At 32.4% G+C, this 18295-nt stretch overlaps 1 long non-coding RNA gene across 1 annotated transcript; it reads left to right on the top strand.

The window, feature by feature from the left end:
- Positions 1-2956: 2956 nt before the first annotated feature.
- Positions 2957-5205, top strand: LOC142221168 (uncharacterized). The gene is made up of 2 exons (XR_012717962.1): positions 2957-3119; positions 3350-5205. It is a non-coding gene; the product is annotated as an uncharacterized LOC142221168 (long non-coding RNA).
- Positions 5206-18295: the final 13090 nt, after the last annotated feature.

Genomic DNA, 18295 nt, shown 5'->3' with positions numbered 1-18295 from the left:
GCAGCATATACTGAATTTTACCGTATAAATTTTTCATGTTCAGTTTCCTTGCTTTTGTGTCGTTAACATGGAATATTTAATCAGCTGGCAAAAAAATTGGGGCATTGGAGGATTAAATAATTAATAAATGGATTGAAGTGACAAACGTGCTCAAAAACTTGAAAAAAAATGTTTAAGCACTAGAAATAAATCCGTCATTGCCCGGATGATCAGGTGGGGAACTATAGCTTTGAAGCTCAATGCTTTTGGTCGAGAGAGCCGAGGCAGTGATGCCAGTATTTTTCAGGCCCTTGTCCCCAAATTAGAACACTTTCGTCCCCAATTTATATTGATATTCCAATTGTTGACAAGTTTTTATGAAACAAATAAATACATATTAACCCCTATTTTCATGAAGCTCCGTTAGTGTTCCGTTAACTAACGAACTTTTTAACTGTATTATGAAAATAGCTGTCATCTTGCCTATATATTCGATATGCCAGTTAGGAACTTAACTGCCGACAATTTTTCAGTTAAAGTTAACCGGAGAGAATATATTTGGAATTTACTTTTTGTTAACTGACAGTTAAAGTCTAACGGAGCTACATGAAAATGGCCGTAAATTTTTGTTATACCAGCTTGTGAGTTGCAATAAGATCAAAATATCGAAACACAAAACCAGCAGACCCTTAGGTTAGGTTAGGTAAGGTGACAGCCCGATGTATCAGGCTCACTTAGTCTATTCAGTCCATTGTGATACCACATTGATGAACTTCTCTCTTATCACTGAGTGCTGTCCGATTCCATGTTAAGCTCAATGACAAGGGACCTCCTTTTTATAGCCGAGTCCGAACGGCGTTCCACATTGCAGTGAAACTACTTAGAGAAGCTTTGAAACCTCATAAATGTCACCAGCATTACTGAGGTGGGATAATCCACCCACGACCTTGTGTATGCAAGGCGGTCATGCTAACCATTGCACCTCGGTGGCTCCCAGCAGACCCTTGATCGTCTTCCAATTTTTCGAGAAATGAAAATCTCCCATTTTTTCGATCACTGTGTATTTATGAACGAAAATGTACTTCTAAGTAATCAAGCTCATCACTGATTGTTCAATAAATAATTTCAATTTTAAAAAGGTGCCTTCCAAAAGCTAAGTAAAATTATAAATTAACACTTGGGCCTCCAAGACAAAGTCCTGGCTCCGTTTCTAGTCCAGCTGCTCCATTTACACCTTTTTGTATACCAGGAATGAAGAGCAAAGTTTTCTTTTTCCAATATTAGGGCTGTTTTCTTTTAGCACTGGATGCAACATTTGTATGAGCTATCCAGAACACCGTTGCACTGGTGTTCTATCCAGAACATCTCATCAGTGCAAGTCGCGCCGATGTTGCCAGATTGTATTTTTATAAAGTGACGCTTCTTCGATTCACAATAGTACTTTATTGTGACTAATTTATCGAAAAACAAGAAATTCAAAGTGGTACAGTGTCATAAATAATCGCAGCAGTAAATATTTATTACTAATTTGAGCATTTCATACATTAAAAATGCAAGATTTCACTTCTTTTCTGTGATTGTTTTTAAACAGCTGATGACAGTGTTGCGTATTTTTGGAGATGTCCTGGATAAACGAGTACTCTGTTTTCTTTTAGTCCTTCACGGTTTAGTGCATCCAGTGCTAAAAGAAAACAGCCCTATTGACGATTCGTTGAACTTCTGTTTTAATATGATTTATTACACTGTACCGATTTCGAAAAAAATCCCCATAAAATTCCCCAAATTTATGGAAATTCCCCACCAAATCAATTCAAAAATTTCTTCCCTTACAACGAAAAAATATCGTCAATTTGGGGAAAAATCCCCAATACTGGCAACACTGAGCCGAGGTGCCGAATTCGCATCTTATGATCACAAATATATTGATACATTCAAAGAAAAAAGTCTGCTAAAAAGAGAAGTCTTTGTTTGTTGTTATATTTTTTTGTCATGGGTCAATCTCAGTTTCGACCGAATACCAAAAAATTTGTCAACTGTGAATTATCCCCTCTCACTATTGTGACATTTTCAAGTGTTGTTTCCTTTTTGCACTTGATGCAACATTAGTATAAGCTATCCAGAACATCGTTGCACTGGTGTTCTATCCAGAACATCTCATCAGTGCAAGTCGCGCCGATGTTTCCAGATTGTATTTGGATCAAGTGATTCTTCGATTCACGATAGCAATTTATTTTGACTATTTTATCGAAAAACATGAAATTCAAAGTGATACAGTGTCATAAATAATCGCAGCAGTAAATATTTATTACTAATTGGAGCATTTCATACATTAAAAATGCAAGATTTCACTTCTTTTCTGTGATTGTTTTTAAACAGCTGATGACAGTGTTGCCTATTTGTGGAGATGTCCTGGATAAACGAGTACTCTGTTTTCTTTTAGTCCTGAACGGCTTAGCATATCCAGTGCTAAAAGAAAACAGCCCAAATGTTTCTCTAAGTGGTTTCACCATAATGTGAAACGATGTTCGGAATCGGTTATATAAAGGAGGTCTAGATTATTTTTTTTTTCCTTCACGAACTTTAAACGATAGTTGGTACAAGAAGTAATCGTTGTGGTTGACATCGCCCTTGTTCAGGAATTAACGTCGATTATCGATTAAAGACGACAGACGTTAAAAGCTTTTCTGAAAACTAGATGTTTTGGCAGCAATGTCAGATTTGTTGCTGTAAAAAATTGTTAAAAAAAAGTAATTCGTCTGGTTTAGTCGGTATTTTCACTTATTAGCAGAGTTTGTTCGATGAGTGTAGGGTTTTATATCAACCTTGTTACAATGATATTATTTTATTTATTTATTTATTTATTTTTTTTTTAATTCTATTTATATCCACTTTAACATTCTGCAATTTCAACAACAAAACAAAAGGGATCCCCATTTTTTAAAAACTTTATTAACATATTGTGAAAAAGTGATTTTTTTAATAAAACAAAACACACGCAACATCATCATTTAAATCTCATCCATCTCGTATAAAATTGCACATGCAAATGAAAAAATATAGAGGAAAATATATAGAACAAATTCATTTTGGAACTGAATTCTCGTGGGTCTGCATGGCACACACCACAAAAAACACCATAGGTATGTTTTTGTAGTGTATAAAATTTTGTATTTGAAAGTTTGTAGCACCATGAGATTCAGCTCTGGCATGAATTTCTAAGCACAATATTAAATAAAATCTAAAAAAAAATTAATTGACCGTGATCATTTTTTATGGAAGAGTATCAGACACTTTTATTGATTTTTATTATTAATAAACATTTAAAACAATTTAAATTTAGTAATTATTTTTTTTCTTTTCTTCTTTGCAGATTTTGAAGACTTGCCACCACTGTTGCCCATTGAACCACCATTGGATGGTTATTACAATTTCTCATTGGGTCAATCCGAAGGTCTTATTGATTTATTTAATGATTTCGTTTAATTTTAGATAGTAAAAAAAAACAAAAACACAGTAAACCATTTACAATATTTGTACACAATCCTTTAAAGATAAAACAAACAAGCAAAACAAAGAAAAAAAAAACATAATAAAATGTTAATTACCTTCCTTTAGCCTCCTGTACCGCCCTTACTTCCCCGATTTTATCCTTTCAACGAAAGCCAATTTTTACAATTCAATCACTTTCACTTTTTTTTTAGCACCAAATATATTGTATTTTTTTTTTCAATTCTATCAAAACATTCTTTAGGTATTTATAATTTGAAATTATAAAAAAGAATTGTCAAAAAAAAACAAAGCAAAAATATTGTAACATTTTTAAAGTTTTATATGATTTGTTTTTTTTTTGCTCTTATTATAGTAATTATTATTAATTACATATAAACTGATTAGCTGAAATATGTTTTTTTTAAATAATAAAGCGAAAAAAACAATAAACAAAAGTTACAGAAAATATATTAAACAAAAAAAGGAATGTAAACACTATAGTCTGAAAAAGTAAGAAAATAAAACTAAAATAAATATATTTAAAATAAAAAAATTAATAGTCTATATTCACAAAAATAAGATCAACTGAGTAATAGGAAAGTGTAACAAAGTTTATAAAATTTCTCATAAAATTCAGGTTTTCAAATTTACAAAACAATTCAAATATTTGTAATTTTTATCAAAACAAATAAAATAAAAAAAAAATAAGTCATATATAATTATCACAGAAAGTCCTAAGAAAAAAAGATAAAAAAGTAAAATAAATCAAGAAAATCTACAGTGTAAAATATTTTTTTTTTATAAAACTAATTAATTGAAAAATAGTAATGCAAAAATTCTATATACATTCAACTCACTCAGCAGCATACATATAAATACATATGTTTTTTGAAAAAACACTATGGATAAAATGTAACATAAAAAAAACAAACAAACGCCCATATAAAATATTTAGAGTCACACTTTGTAAATGAATCAAAATTATTTTGTAATTCTTCTTTATCCAATATTATCATTATAAACTTGCTATGTAAAAATTAAACACATTTTTTAAATTAATTTTTAATGCGGCTCCTTTGTTTTCCTATTTTTAATAACTTTTCTATTGGAATTTCTTTTCTCCTCTCTCTCTAGCTTTTTTTTATTTTTTATGGAAATGTTGATTTTGCAGTTATTTTTTGCCCTGAATTTGTAAATTTCCACTCATATGTATTACCACGATTTTGTAAAATTTTTTGTTAATTTTTTTTTGAAGTTTCTTTTTTAAACAACAGTTATGTTTGGTTTCTTTTCAAGAGAACAATAATTAGTTTTACACTGTATTTAATAAAGAAAATAAAATATAATCTAATTTAAAAGGAAAAAAATCAACATCAATAAAATAAAATTAATATTTACGCATTTTTTTGTTAATGTTTATTTTAATTTCCATTGTATAATTAATATAAATTTAAAGCGTAATTTTATTTTATAATAACAAAGAAAGCAAAAAAATATATAAAACTATAAATAAAGCAAAATGAATAAAAATTTTGAAAAAAAAAAATCTACAAAAAACAACATTAAACTACCGAGAGCAGCAAAGCAAACAAACCTATAGCAACATCCACAAATCCACAACAACAAAAACAAACTTATTTTAATGCTAAACGCTTATATTTTTATACATTAAAGAAAATCAGAAAATTTAAATATATAAATATATTTTGTTATTGTTAACATAGTAAAACAAACGAACCCACAAAACGTCTCAAAAAAATTTTATTGTCTATTACCATTGGCTTTACAACATTGAACAAGTTTGGACAGATTGATAGCAATTGTCGCGGGAGTTGATTTCACAGGGAAATGGGAAGTTTTTCTAAATTTCAAAAATCTCAAATTTAGAAAAATACAATATTCATTTTTTAAACATTTCAACTCTTGAGGAAGGGTTTGAAAACATCTATAAGTCGTATGTATTTTTCCGGCTTTTGGACATCTTGTGTAAAACACAGGATCGTAAGATATAAAAGAAAGTATTCGTCATGGTTTCAATCCCAAAAAGTTTTTCAGTGGTCGGTGACATATCTGAGAGTTTCAAAACTCCTCTAAAAGATTTTATGTATTGTGAACATAGTTCCACACAGTTTGTAGAATTCTACCATAAATGGTAGATTTTTTACTGTTTGGTAGATTGGTAGAATTCTTGATAATTTGGTAGATTTTTCACAATATTACTCTCCAGGTATATTAATTTTCTATAGAAATAACATTTTGACAAAATGTTCTATAGATAAAAATGTTGATAAAATTTTCTATAGAAATAAAATTTTTAAAAGATTTTCTATAGAAATAAAATGTTGAAAAAATATGTTGATAAAAAATTTCGATAGAAATAAAATTTTGACAAAATTTCCTATAGAAATAAAATTTTTAAAAGATTTTCTATAGAAATAAAATGTTGAAAAATTTTTCTATAGAAATAATATTTTGATAAAAAATTTCTATAGAAATAAAATTTTGACAAAATTTTCTATAGATATGAAATTTTTAAAAGATTTTCTACAGAAATAAAATGTTGAAAAAATTTTCTATAGAAATAATATTTCGAAAAAAAAAAATCTATAGAAATAAAATTTTGACAAAATTTTCTATAGAAATAAAATTTTGAAAAAATTTTCTATAGAAATAAAATTTTGGCATAATTTTCTATAGAAATAAAATTAAAAAAAATCTTAGAAACAAAATTTTTACAAAATTTGACATTGGCAAAGGAAAAGAGAGATGTTTAGACAAAGATTTATTTCGGCAAAAGCCGACTATCATAAACCTTTTTTCGAAAGGTTCAAGTGTGCTTCACTTTGGGTTTAGTGAACTATCAGAATTTATTCTGATAATTGGTTGATAGTTTTGCTGCAAGTAGAGAATGCTGATGAGGAATGTGGTAATTCCGAAACGTGCGTCCAGCCAACCATCTTGCAGTCTATAGAGCTTTGCCCAAATAAATTTGACAAACATTCTTTTCCTCTGTTGGTTAAGCTACACTTGTAGTTTAGTAAACGCAATGGTTTTAAGCTGAAATAAAAACAAAAACAACAACAATAAAACAAATTTAACAAAATTCTCTATAGAAATAAAATGTTGACAAATTTTCTATAGGAATAAAATTTTCACAAAATTCTCTATAGAAATAAAATTTTGAAAAAATTTTCTATAGAAATAAAATTTTGACAAAATTTTCTATAGAAATAAAATTTTGACAAAATTTTCTATACAAATAAAATGTTGACTACCAAAGTCCATTGTAAGTTCCGTTTTTTTTTTTTTGTAGAAGTAGTAACTTTCCCTTGTTGGTTGAAGCTAAAATCGTTAAAACTTTTAAAATTCGACATACTTACAATTCAAGGGATATACCCAAAAATTGTATTGAATAAAGTGTTTCTTTCGAAGAAAAAAAAACATTTTTTTTTCATACTAACTTCAAAAATTTCAAAATAAGATTTTTTAAATTTGGTAAATTTTTGGTAAATTTTTGATAAAATTTTCTTCAAATTTTAGTAGATTATTTTTGGCACGAGTGATATCCGACATTATTTTAGACCCATCAATAAACCTATTAACTCTTATGGCGTTTTAGGGAGCCACCGTGGTGCAATGGTTAGCATGCCCGCCTTGCATACACAAGGTCGTGGCTTCGATTCCTGCTTCGACCGAACATCAAAAAGTTTTTCAGCGGTGGATTATCCCACCTCAGTAATGCTGGTGACATTTCTGAGGTTTTTAAAGCTTCTCTAAGTGGTCTTCTTGCAATGTGAAACGCCGTTCGGACTCGGCTATAAAAAGGAGGTCCCTTGTCATTGAGTTTAACATGGAATCGGGCAGCACTCAGTGATAAGAGAGAAGTTCACCAATGTGGTATCACAATGTACTGAATAGTCTAAGTGAGCCTGGGGGCTAATCACGGCATTCGATATCGAATTCATAATCGTATCGAAAAAATTGTCGATACGATTAAAAGTTTGGATCATGGGATTCGATCGAAATTTGATGCAATTTCTTAAGCGTTGTCAACACGAAGCAGAACAAAATGAAATGATAAAATTAAGTTAGCGTCACAAAATAGAATGTAGAAAAAAACATGTTTTTAGAGGTTTCAAAGTAAAAAGTAAATTATATCTTATGGACCCATACATTCCTCCAAATTCCTTCCTAATTGGAGGATGAGATGAATATAGAATAATTCGGCGACAAATAAGGAATAAAAGTGCACATTGTTATTGGTGTAAGTACATGGGTTTGAAATGGTGTGCACTGTTAGAAATTCACCTTTTGCAGGCTCAATGGCCGATTTCGGCTGACGAAGGAGGCGTTCAAATGGAAAATAATTTTTGGTGGCACGTCAATTCTGTCACTTTACAATTGTCTGCCGTCTTACAATTTTTTGCGAGTGGAAGCTTTCATAATTCACTATTCTTACAAGGTGGTCCAGAAGCGTTATGTTGTCACGGAATGGTACGGTATTTGGTGGATCACAATCTCTTGGATAACGATCTAGCTTGTGCACTTTATATATGGTTCTTTGCCAAGCAAGGATGCTCGCTCCCGAACTCGACTATGACCAATTTTTGATTAACTTTTATTGGAGTTGCATTAGTTCTAAATATTCAAAATATGTTCATTATATGTAAATTTACTATAAATTAGCAACAATTCGAACTAAAACTAATATATTTACTATTCCTACACCCTCACAAAAAATCGCTTCTGTAACATATACTCCCAAACATATTTTGCTTCAAGCATATACATTTTTGGGTATTGCCCAAACATTTATATGTTTGATCTCTTCCCATATATAATATGTTTGAAAGCACATTGGTCTAAACAATATATGTTTGGGTAGTCTAAGTTCCAAACATTTTGTATTTTTGCATCCAAATTCAATAATGTTGTCTTCCAGAAAACAATATGTTATTATGTGAACATATAATATGTTTGGAAGCATTTTGCACCCAAAAATATTATATGCTCAAAAAAATTCTCCCAAACAATACTGTGCTCAAAATTTTATTTATTTATTTATATATTTACAATCATAATGAATTATGAAAATAAACAGATAATATAGGTGCTAACAACATAGGTTTTCGACCTGAATGCTCAAAATTTTGTTTCTGCCTAATTGTATATTCCCCCACATCTTTTTCACTTCCACGAGATTTTTTAGTTCTTAGCACCTTTTTCTGTAATACAAACATTGTAGAAGAAATTATTCAATTTTATGATTTTTTTTATTTTAAATTTACCTTTTGCCGGACGGGGATTCGAACAGCGGACCACACAGTTTGTAAGGATCAAAGAAGTAGCTGATCAATTGCCCAAGGAAAAATAAAATGTTAATTTTGTAATAACAAGCAACAACCACCAACTTAGTTCAATAACGCTCCCTGTTAAATAGCGCTCCAAGCTACTAAACACATATATGTTTATAGGCTATTTCTAAATTAATATATGTTTGCATCCAAGCATATTATATTTACAAACATTTTATGTCCCAAACATAATATGTTCTAACATATTAACATATATGTCCCAAACATGTTATGCTAGTTTATGAACATTATATGCTTGCACTCAAAAATATTGTGTTTAAAAATGTGTGTTCCAAACATATAATGTTTATAGCCAAACATATGAAAAACAGTCTTTTTCATCCGTGTATGGTGGAGGGTATAAAAGTAGATGTAGAGAAAGTTGACGGAAGACATTAACACAATACAGTGAGAAAATCAAATACAGTGTGATTGATATCTATTGCAAATAACTTCAGGTTGCTATGATTTATTCCAGTGACAGAAATAATGTCATTCGTGATGGAGAAGCCAGGGTTTTGCTTTTAATTGCCTAAAATTTTGCAAAATAAACGTAGTTATAAACGTACTTAAGAGGAATTTCTGTATACGTAAACGAAGCAAACGCCTATAGACCAGCCCGTGGACCCACTAGGGACTGACAAAATTGCAAACTTCCACCATCAGCTTACTCACGAAAGAATATGTTGATATCTTTATCCATTCAAAAGTTGCAGATTTATTTTAAAACAAGCAATTTGATACCACTGTGCGCCGATGGTTTGGCGAGAGCCGCAGTAATGGTCGATGGTCGCTCCCCGCTCGTATTCATCGACCGTGGTGTCACCATAAAATTAGGAAAATTTCATAAAGGCTGTATTGAAGCCGTAATGTATACACATATTCTTGGATATCATCCAATTTTGGCACAGTTGTTAGAGGGCATATACTAAGACCACGTACCAAATATGCACCTCCATGTAGCCCCGGGGCTATATAATTATGGACCCATATATAGATCAATTTTTGCATGATTGCTAGAGGACATATATGTACTAGCCTTACATACCAAATTTCAACCGGATATGATGATATTTGCACTTTATATGGGGGCTATATAAAAAGATATGGGCCGATATCCACCATTTTTTTCATGGTTGTTAGAGGACATATACTTACGTCGCGTAACAAATTTCAACCGGATAGGATAAAATTTGCACTTCAAAGAGTCTCCGTAAATCTGGGGGTCGGTTTATATGGGGGCTGTAGCTTAAAGTGGTCCGATATGACCCATTTGCAATAACATACTATCTGACCTACATCAATAGCAACTACTTGTGCCAAGTTTCAAGTCGATAGCATGTTTTGTTCTGAAGTGAGCATGATTTCAAAAGACGGACGGATGGACGGATGGACGGACGGACATCGTTACATCGTCTTAGAATTTCTCCACGACCCAGAATATATACTTCTTGGGGTCTGAGACCAATATTTTGATGTGTTTTAAACGGGATGACAAAGTTAGTATACCCCCATCTTGGCGCTATAAATATGGACCCCTTGAAAATCAGCCCCAAAACATAAATGAAATAGGATACCCAATAATTATATAGAAAACAACAACACCAAATTTTCATGTTTTTTGGGCCACATTTGCATTATGAAAAAAAATCCCCATTTCATTTTGGGATTGTTCTTCATTTTCATGTGGCGCTTATTTTCCAATTCTGGGATTTGACAATAGTGGCAACTATAGCATTGTATCACATCAGATTTAGTTTATACGTAACCGGCCTTTGGCCGAGGTTTAAGGCTTTCTCCTATGGACAGAGTTCAAAGTGGGCAATCGATATTCCCCAGAGATTCGTACTCAGTACAGTGATCAAAAACCCGTGTTCTTTGAAAGAAGGGTTTTCTCGATGACGGTGTTTATTGAAGCCAATAACCGGCATAATTGGTACAACCGGTTTTCATACAAAATACATAATTTTGAAAAGGAAAATCTAATTTCATTAACATAAAAAATAATTCGAAAACTTATATTATATATTATTAAGTTGGACACATTTTTATACCCTCTACCATAGGATGGGGGTATATTAACTTTGTCATTCCGTTGGTAGCACATCGAAATATTACTCTAAGATCCCATACAGTATATATATATTCTGGGTCGTGGTGAAATTCTGAGTCGATCTAAGCATGTCCGTCCGTCCGTCTGTTGAAATCACGCTAACTTCCGACCGAAACAAGCTATCGACTTCAAACTTGGCACAAGTAGTTGTTATTGATGTAGGTCGGATGTTATTGCAAATGGGCCATATCGGTCCACTTTTTCGTATAGCCCCCATATAAACGGACCCCCAGATTTGGCTTGCGGATCCTCTCAGAGAAGCAAATTTCATCCGATTCGGCTGAAATTTGGTACATGATGTTAGCATACGAAAATTGGTCCACATCGGTCCATAATTATATATAGCCCCCATATAAACCGATCCCCAGATTTTGCTTGCGGAGCCTCTAAGAGAAGCAGCTGAAATTTGGTACATGGTGTTAGTATGTGGTCTCTAATAACCATGCGAAAATTGGTCCACATAGATCCATAATTATGTATAGCCCCCATATAAACCTATCACTAGATTTGACCTCCGGAGCCTCTTGGAAGACCAAAATTCATCTGATTCAGTTGAAATTTGGTACGTGGTGTTAATATATGGCCTCAAACACCCATGAAAAATTGGTCGAAATCGGTCCACAATTATATATAGCCCCCATATCAACCGATCCCCAAATTTGACCTCCGGAGCCCCTTGGAAGAGCAAAATTCATCCGATTCGGTTGAAATTTGGTACGTGATGTTAGTATATGGTATCCAGCAACCATGCAGGAATTGGTTCATATCAGTCCATAATTATATAAATAAATAACATATAAACCGATCCCCAGATTTGACCTCCGGTGCCTTTTGGAGAAGCAAAATTCATCCGATCAGGTTGAAATTTGGTACGTGGTGTTAGTATATGATATGTAACAACCATGCCAAAAGTCAGTCCATAATTATATATAGCCCCCATATAAACCGATCCTGAGATTTGGTTTTGGAGCCTCTTGGAGGAACAAATTTCATCCGAGTCAGTTGAAATTTGGTACATTGTGCTAGTGTATGGCCGTTAACAATCATGCCTAACTAGGTCCATCGGTCTATAGATATATATGTTGTAGCCTTCAGATAAATCGATCCCCAATCACACAAAAATTGGTCCATATCAAGTTCCTAATTGTATATAGCCCCCATATAAGCGACCCCCATGTTTCAATTCTGGCTCTCTACGTACCGTGCAAAAGTCCATATCGATTCTTAATTATTTGTAGACTTACAAATACATACTTTTTTGTCTAATATATACCACGTCCACGGACGAAAAAGACTGTTTTTCATATGTTTGGGTATAAACATTATATGTTTGGAACTCAAATTTTTAAACACAATATTTTTGAGTGCAATGTTCATAAACTAGCATAATATGTTTGGGACATATATTTTAATATGTTAGAACATATTATGTTTGGGACATAAAATGTTTGTAAATATAATATGCTTGGATTCAAACATATATTAATTTAGAAATAGCCCATAAACATATATGTGTTTACAAAGAGAGACAAAGTGTATGCTGGAAGTAATATAATGAAAGTAACTAATTGGCGCATTACAAATATATATACACAAAGAAAATTTCATTAAATATAGGAAAAATACTACGTGTGAATATAAACAAGTATAAATTTACATATTATGAGTAAACATATATATGTTGTGATATAAGACTTCGCCAAAAATTGTATATGCTTAAGTAAAATATTAAACTGAGTATTGGGAGAGAAAATTCATTCGGAACCAAGATAAAATATATTTGAAAAAAAAAGAGCATGAGTTTTGTTTATCATTTTCGCATTACGAGCACAATTTTTTTGTTTCGTCAAAACAAATCGGAACGTAGGACGAGTAAGTCAAAATATTCAAACAAAGGTAATTAAAGGGATCTTCATAAAAACTAACGAAAGGGCACTATACACTGAACAAAAAGCATGTCCGGTTCCAAAGATTGTGTCTCCACTTTAACAATTTTGGTATTGATTCCGAACCAAAGAAGCGGAGAATACAAGTAAGGATGCTTTTAAGACACAATTCTCTTTTAAATGGGGTTTTGTGTACTTGACTCTACGAAGCACATTTAAATTTTTCGCTTTTTCAGCTTTTTTTCATATGCTATAAAATGTCCGTTCAAAACAAGACTTCCAGTAGAAATTATGCTATGTTTCAAGTAAAAAATGTCTTTAAAATAAAGTATTGAAAAACATATCCTATTTTTTAATGATTTTTGCCTTGTAGTCAAGATGCAAAAATGCAACAAATTTAAAGACAGTTTCATTAATCTTAAAGAATTTTTCTGAATTATTAAAGTCAAGTTGACCTTAGTCCAAAAATTTGTTCTTTCATGTTATGATACCCATTTTTAAGTCAAATCACTTAATTATAACGACAACACGACTTCATTGAAAGTATCGACCTTTGAACATGGAAAAAACTTTATATTAGAGAAATGTGTCTTCTAAGCTAAGCAAAAGTTATATTCTTATTTTAAGGACATGAACTCTTTGGCCTCACGACAATATTTTTTCAGTGCACTCTTTTTAGAGTTGTGGAAGTAAAATGAAAACAGGGCGAAACAGTGAAAAATTAAACAGTAAGATCTATAAAAACAAAGATTAGTTCCTCTTTATTAATGAGTAGTCCAAGAGGAGTTGACGGATTTTTCCGAAAATAAAAGCGGGCATTCAGTTCGAGTTTTGCCGCTAAAATTATTTCTCATTTTAGCGGCAAAACCAGAATAACATTACAACTTTTTCCGGAAAATTGTATTATAACATGGTGGGGAAAGATCCAAAGCAACAATTGAATAAGTTTATTTTCTTTAAAAGAAATTATTAAAGAAAAGTAAAAGGGTAAACATGGCCATTTTAACGCGATAATACCAATTTATACCGGCCTTAAGAATTAAATTAAGTACAAAATTATTCGTTAATAAAAATTCATATTTATTTGTATTTCTAAATTAATGGTGTTACATGCTAGCAAACAATTGTTCACACCAAAATAAATTTATGTGCTGTTGTAAAATTACTGTTTAGAATTTAAATATAATGTGCTTTTGAATGGTTATCGTTAACCTTAGGATTCGATGGAAAAATATTTTTATATACTCGAATTCACGTTCTTCTTTTGTAAGAGTTTTTGAATTTCTTCGAAAATTTTAAACTTGTATACAAAAACTTTATTTGTTACACAATTTTTATTTTTGCAATAAAAAATAATATTTGATTTGAACTCAGTCCATTTCGTTTATATCAAGCATTTTTATACCCTTCACCACTACTGTGGTACAGGGTATAATAAGTTTGTGCATTTGTATGTAACGCCAAGAAGGAGTAATCATAGACCAACCTTTTAGTATACGGATCGGCTTAGAATTAAATTCTGAGTCGATTTACCGATGTCCGTCTGTCTGTCTGTCCGTCTGTCTGTTGATGTGTTTTTGTGTGCAAAGTACATCTCGCAGTTTTAGTCCGATTGTCCTAAAATTTGGTACATGGTCCAGGTTTGGCTCAAAGACGATCCCTATTGATTTTGGAAAAAATCGGTTCAGATTTAGATATAGCTGCCATATATATTTTTCACCGATCTGGTCATAATTGGCGTCTTTATCAACCGATCTTCCTCAAATTCCGTACATCCGAATATTTTATGAGTCTCGAAAAACTTGCAAAATATCAGCCAAATCGGTTCAGATTTAGATATAGCTCCCATATATAGCTTTCGCACGATTTACACTCAATTGCCCACAGAGGCCAATTTTTTGTTCCGATTTAGTTGAAATTTTGCATAGGGAGTAGAATTAGTATTGTAACTATGCGTGCCAAATTTGGTTGAAATCGGTTCAGATTTGGATATATCTCCCATATATAGCTTTCGCCCGATTTACTCTCATATGACCACAGAGGCCATTTTTTTTAACTCCGATTTAGTTGAAATTTTGCACAGGGAGTAGAATTAGCATTGTAGCTATGCGTGCCAAATTTGGTTGAAATCCCATATATATGTTTTTCTGATTTCGACAAAAATGGTCAAAACACCAACATTTTCCTTGTTAAATCGCCACTGCTTAGTCGAAAAGTTCTAAAAATGACTCTAATTTTCCTAAACTTCTAATACATATATATCGAGCGATAAATCATAAATAAACTTTTGCGAAGTTTCCTTAAAATTGCTTCAGATTTAAATGTTTCCCATATTTATACCCTTCACCACTACTGTGGTACAGGGTATAATAAGTTTGTGCAATTGTATGTAACGCCAAGAAGGAGTAATCATAGACCAACCTTTTAGTATACGGATCGGCTTAGAATTAAATTCTGAGTCGATTTAGCGGTGTCTGTCTGTCTGTCTGTCTGTCCGTCTGTCTGTCTGTCAGTTGATGTATTTTTGTGTGCAAGGTACAGCTCTCAGTTTTAGTCCGATTGTCCTAAAATTTGGTATAGGGTCCTGTTTCGGCTCAAAGACGATCGCTATTGATTTTGGAAAAAAAAATCGGTTCAGATTTAGATATAGCTGTCATATATATTTTTCACCGATCTGGTCATAATTGGCGTGTATATCAACCGATCTTTCTGAAATTCCGTACATCCGAATATTTTATGAGTCTCGAAAAAGTTGCAAAATATCAGCCAAATTGGTTCAGATTTAGATATAGCTCCCATATATAGCTTTCTCCCGATTTACACTCATTTGCCCACAGAGGCCAATTTTTTGCTCCGATTTAGTTGAAATTTTGAATAAGTAGTAGAATTAGCATTGTAACTATGCTTACCAAATTTGGTTGAAATCGGTTCAGTTTTGGATATATCTCCCATATATAGCTTTCGCCCGATTTACACTCATATGACCAATATGGCCAATTTTTAACTCCGATTTAGTTGAAATTTTGCACAGGGAGTAGTATTAGCATTGTAGCTCTGCGTGCCAAATGTGGTTGACATCGGTTCAGATTTAGATATAGCTCCCATATATATGTGTTTCTGATTTCACCAAAAATGGTCAAAATACCAACATTTTCCTTGTTAAATCGCCACTGCTGAGTCGAAAAGTTGTAAAAATGACTCTAATTTTCCTAAACTTCTAATACATATATATCGAGCGATAAATCATAAATAAACTTTTGCGAAGTTTCCTTAAAATTGCTTCTGATTTAAATGTTTCCCATATTTTTTTCTAAAATTGTGTTCCACCCTAGTGCATTAGCCAACTTAAATTTTGAGTCTATAGATTTTGTAAAAGTCTATCAAATTCTGTCCAAATCGAGTGATATTTAAATGTATGTATTTGGGACAAACCAGGGCTGTGGATTTGGGACAAACAACACATTTGACGGATGTGATATGGTATCGAAAATTTAGATCTACAAAGTGGTGCAGGGTATAATATAGTCGGCCCCGCCCGACTTTAAACTTTCCTTACTTGTTTTTACTAACATTGTGTTCCACCCTAGTGCATTAGCCGACGTACATTTTGAGTCTATAGATTTTGTAGAAGTCTATCAAATTCTGTCCAGATCGAGTGATATTTAAATGTATGTATTTGGGACAAACCTTTATATATAGCCCCCAACACGTTTGACGAATGTGATATGGTATAATATAGTTGGCCCCGCCCGACTTTAGACTTTCCTTACTTGTTCTTTTCTGACTTTAAGTCTTTTATAAAACACACTTTACAATTTCGTAGTAAAAATTTAATATAATAGTATGTAATACTGAACACCTTTTCGGGAACTTCCGAACGAATCTGGAATATATGTTAAAAAATATATTTAAAAAAATGGTGTTGGTCGAAGCAGGGATCGAACCCAGGACCCCTGTCACGCAAGGCGGACGACCAACCACTGCTCCACGCTGCCAACAAATGTATGTTTAACAATGTTATGTTGTTAAGCAATGTTATGTTTGCATCGGCTCGGGGGCGCCGCAAGCTTTACTATATAAATATAACTTATAACAATAATTATCTCTTGATGGCAATAACAGCTACGTAGCCCAGTGGTTAGTGTGCTGGCTTACAAACTGTGTGGTCCGCTGTTCGAATCCCGGTCCGGCAAAAGGTAAAATTGAAAAAAAAAATTATAAAATTTAATAATTTCTTCTACAATGTTTGTATTACAGAAAAAGGTGCTAAGAACTAAAAAAACTCATGGAAGTGAAAAAAATGTGAAGCAATATACAATTAGGCAGAAAAAAAATTTGAGCACAATATTCTTTGGGAGAAAATTCTTCTCAGTATATAATAATTTGGGTCCAAAATGCCTCCAAACATATTATATGTTCACATAATAACATATAGTTTTTTTGGAAGACAACATTATTGAATTTGGATGGAAAAATACAAAATGTTTGGAACTTAGACTACCCAAACATATTATATTATTTAGACCAATATGCTTTCAAACATATTATATATTGGAAGAAATCAAACATATAAATGTTTGGGCAATATCCAAAAATGTATATGCTTGAAGCAAAATATGTTTGGGAGTATATGTTACAGAAGTGATTTTTTTTGAGGGTGTATGGACCAACTCACAATTTAGAAAACGACGTTAAGAAGTTTTATGATACCTTGCCATCGGTAAGTATTACCACAACCCAAGTAATTCGATTGTGGATTTCTACGCAATCCATGGTGGAGGCTACATAAGATACGGCCTGGCCGAACTTACGGCCGTATATACTTGTTTTAGTTCAAATGTTCATTGCACCTGAGTTGATATAACCATGTCCGTCTGTCTGTGAACACATTTTTGTGATCTAAGTATAAGTTGTAATTTGAGTCCAATCTACTTCAAATTTGGCACAAATATGTGTTTTGGGTCAGAATTAAATCGGTTCAGATTTAGATATAAAGGGTGATTCTTTTGAGGTTAGGATTTTCATGCATTAGTATTTGACAGATCACGTGGGATTTCAGACATGGTGTCAAAGAGAAAGATGCTCAGTATGCTTTGACATTTCATCATGAATAGACGAACGATCTGCCACAACGTCGAATTTTCAGTGAATGGGCCCTAGAAAAGTTGGCAGAAAATCCGCTTTTTTATCGACAAATTTTGTTCAGCGATGAGGCTCATTTTTGGTTGAATGGCTACGTAAATAAGCAAAATTGCCGCATTTGGAGTGAAGAGCAACCAGAAGCCGTTCAAGAACTGCCCATGCATCCCGAAAAATGCACTGTTTGGTGTGGTTTGTACGCTGGTGGAATCATTGGACCGTATTTTTTCAAAGATGCTGTTGGACGCAACGTTACGGTGAATGGCGATCGCTATCGTTCGATGCTAACAAACTTTTTGTTGCCAAAAATGGAAGAACTGAACTTGGTTGACATG

The sequence above is a fragment of the Haematobia irritans genome, chromosome 1, assembly GCF_050003625.1.
Source record: "Haematobia irritans isolate KBUSLIRL chromosome 1, ASM5000362v1, whole genome shotgun sequence".
Classification (NCBI taxonomy): domain Eukaryota; kingdom Metazoa; phylum Arthropoda; class Insecta; order Diptera; family Muscidae; genus Haematobia; species Haematobia irritans.
Note: the sequence above shows the minus strand (reverse complement) of the source record. Positions and strands in the feature narration are given on the sequence as shown.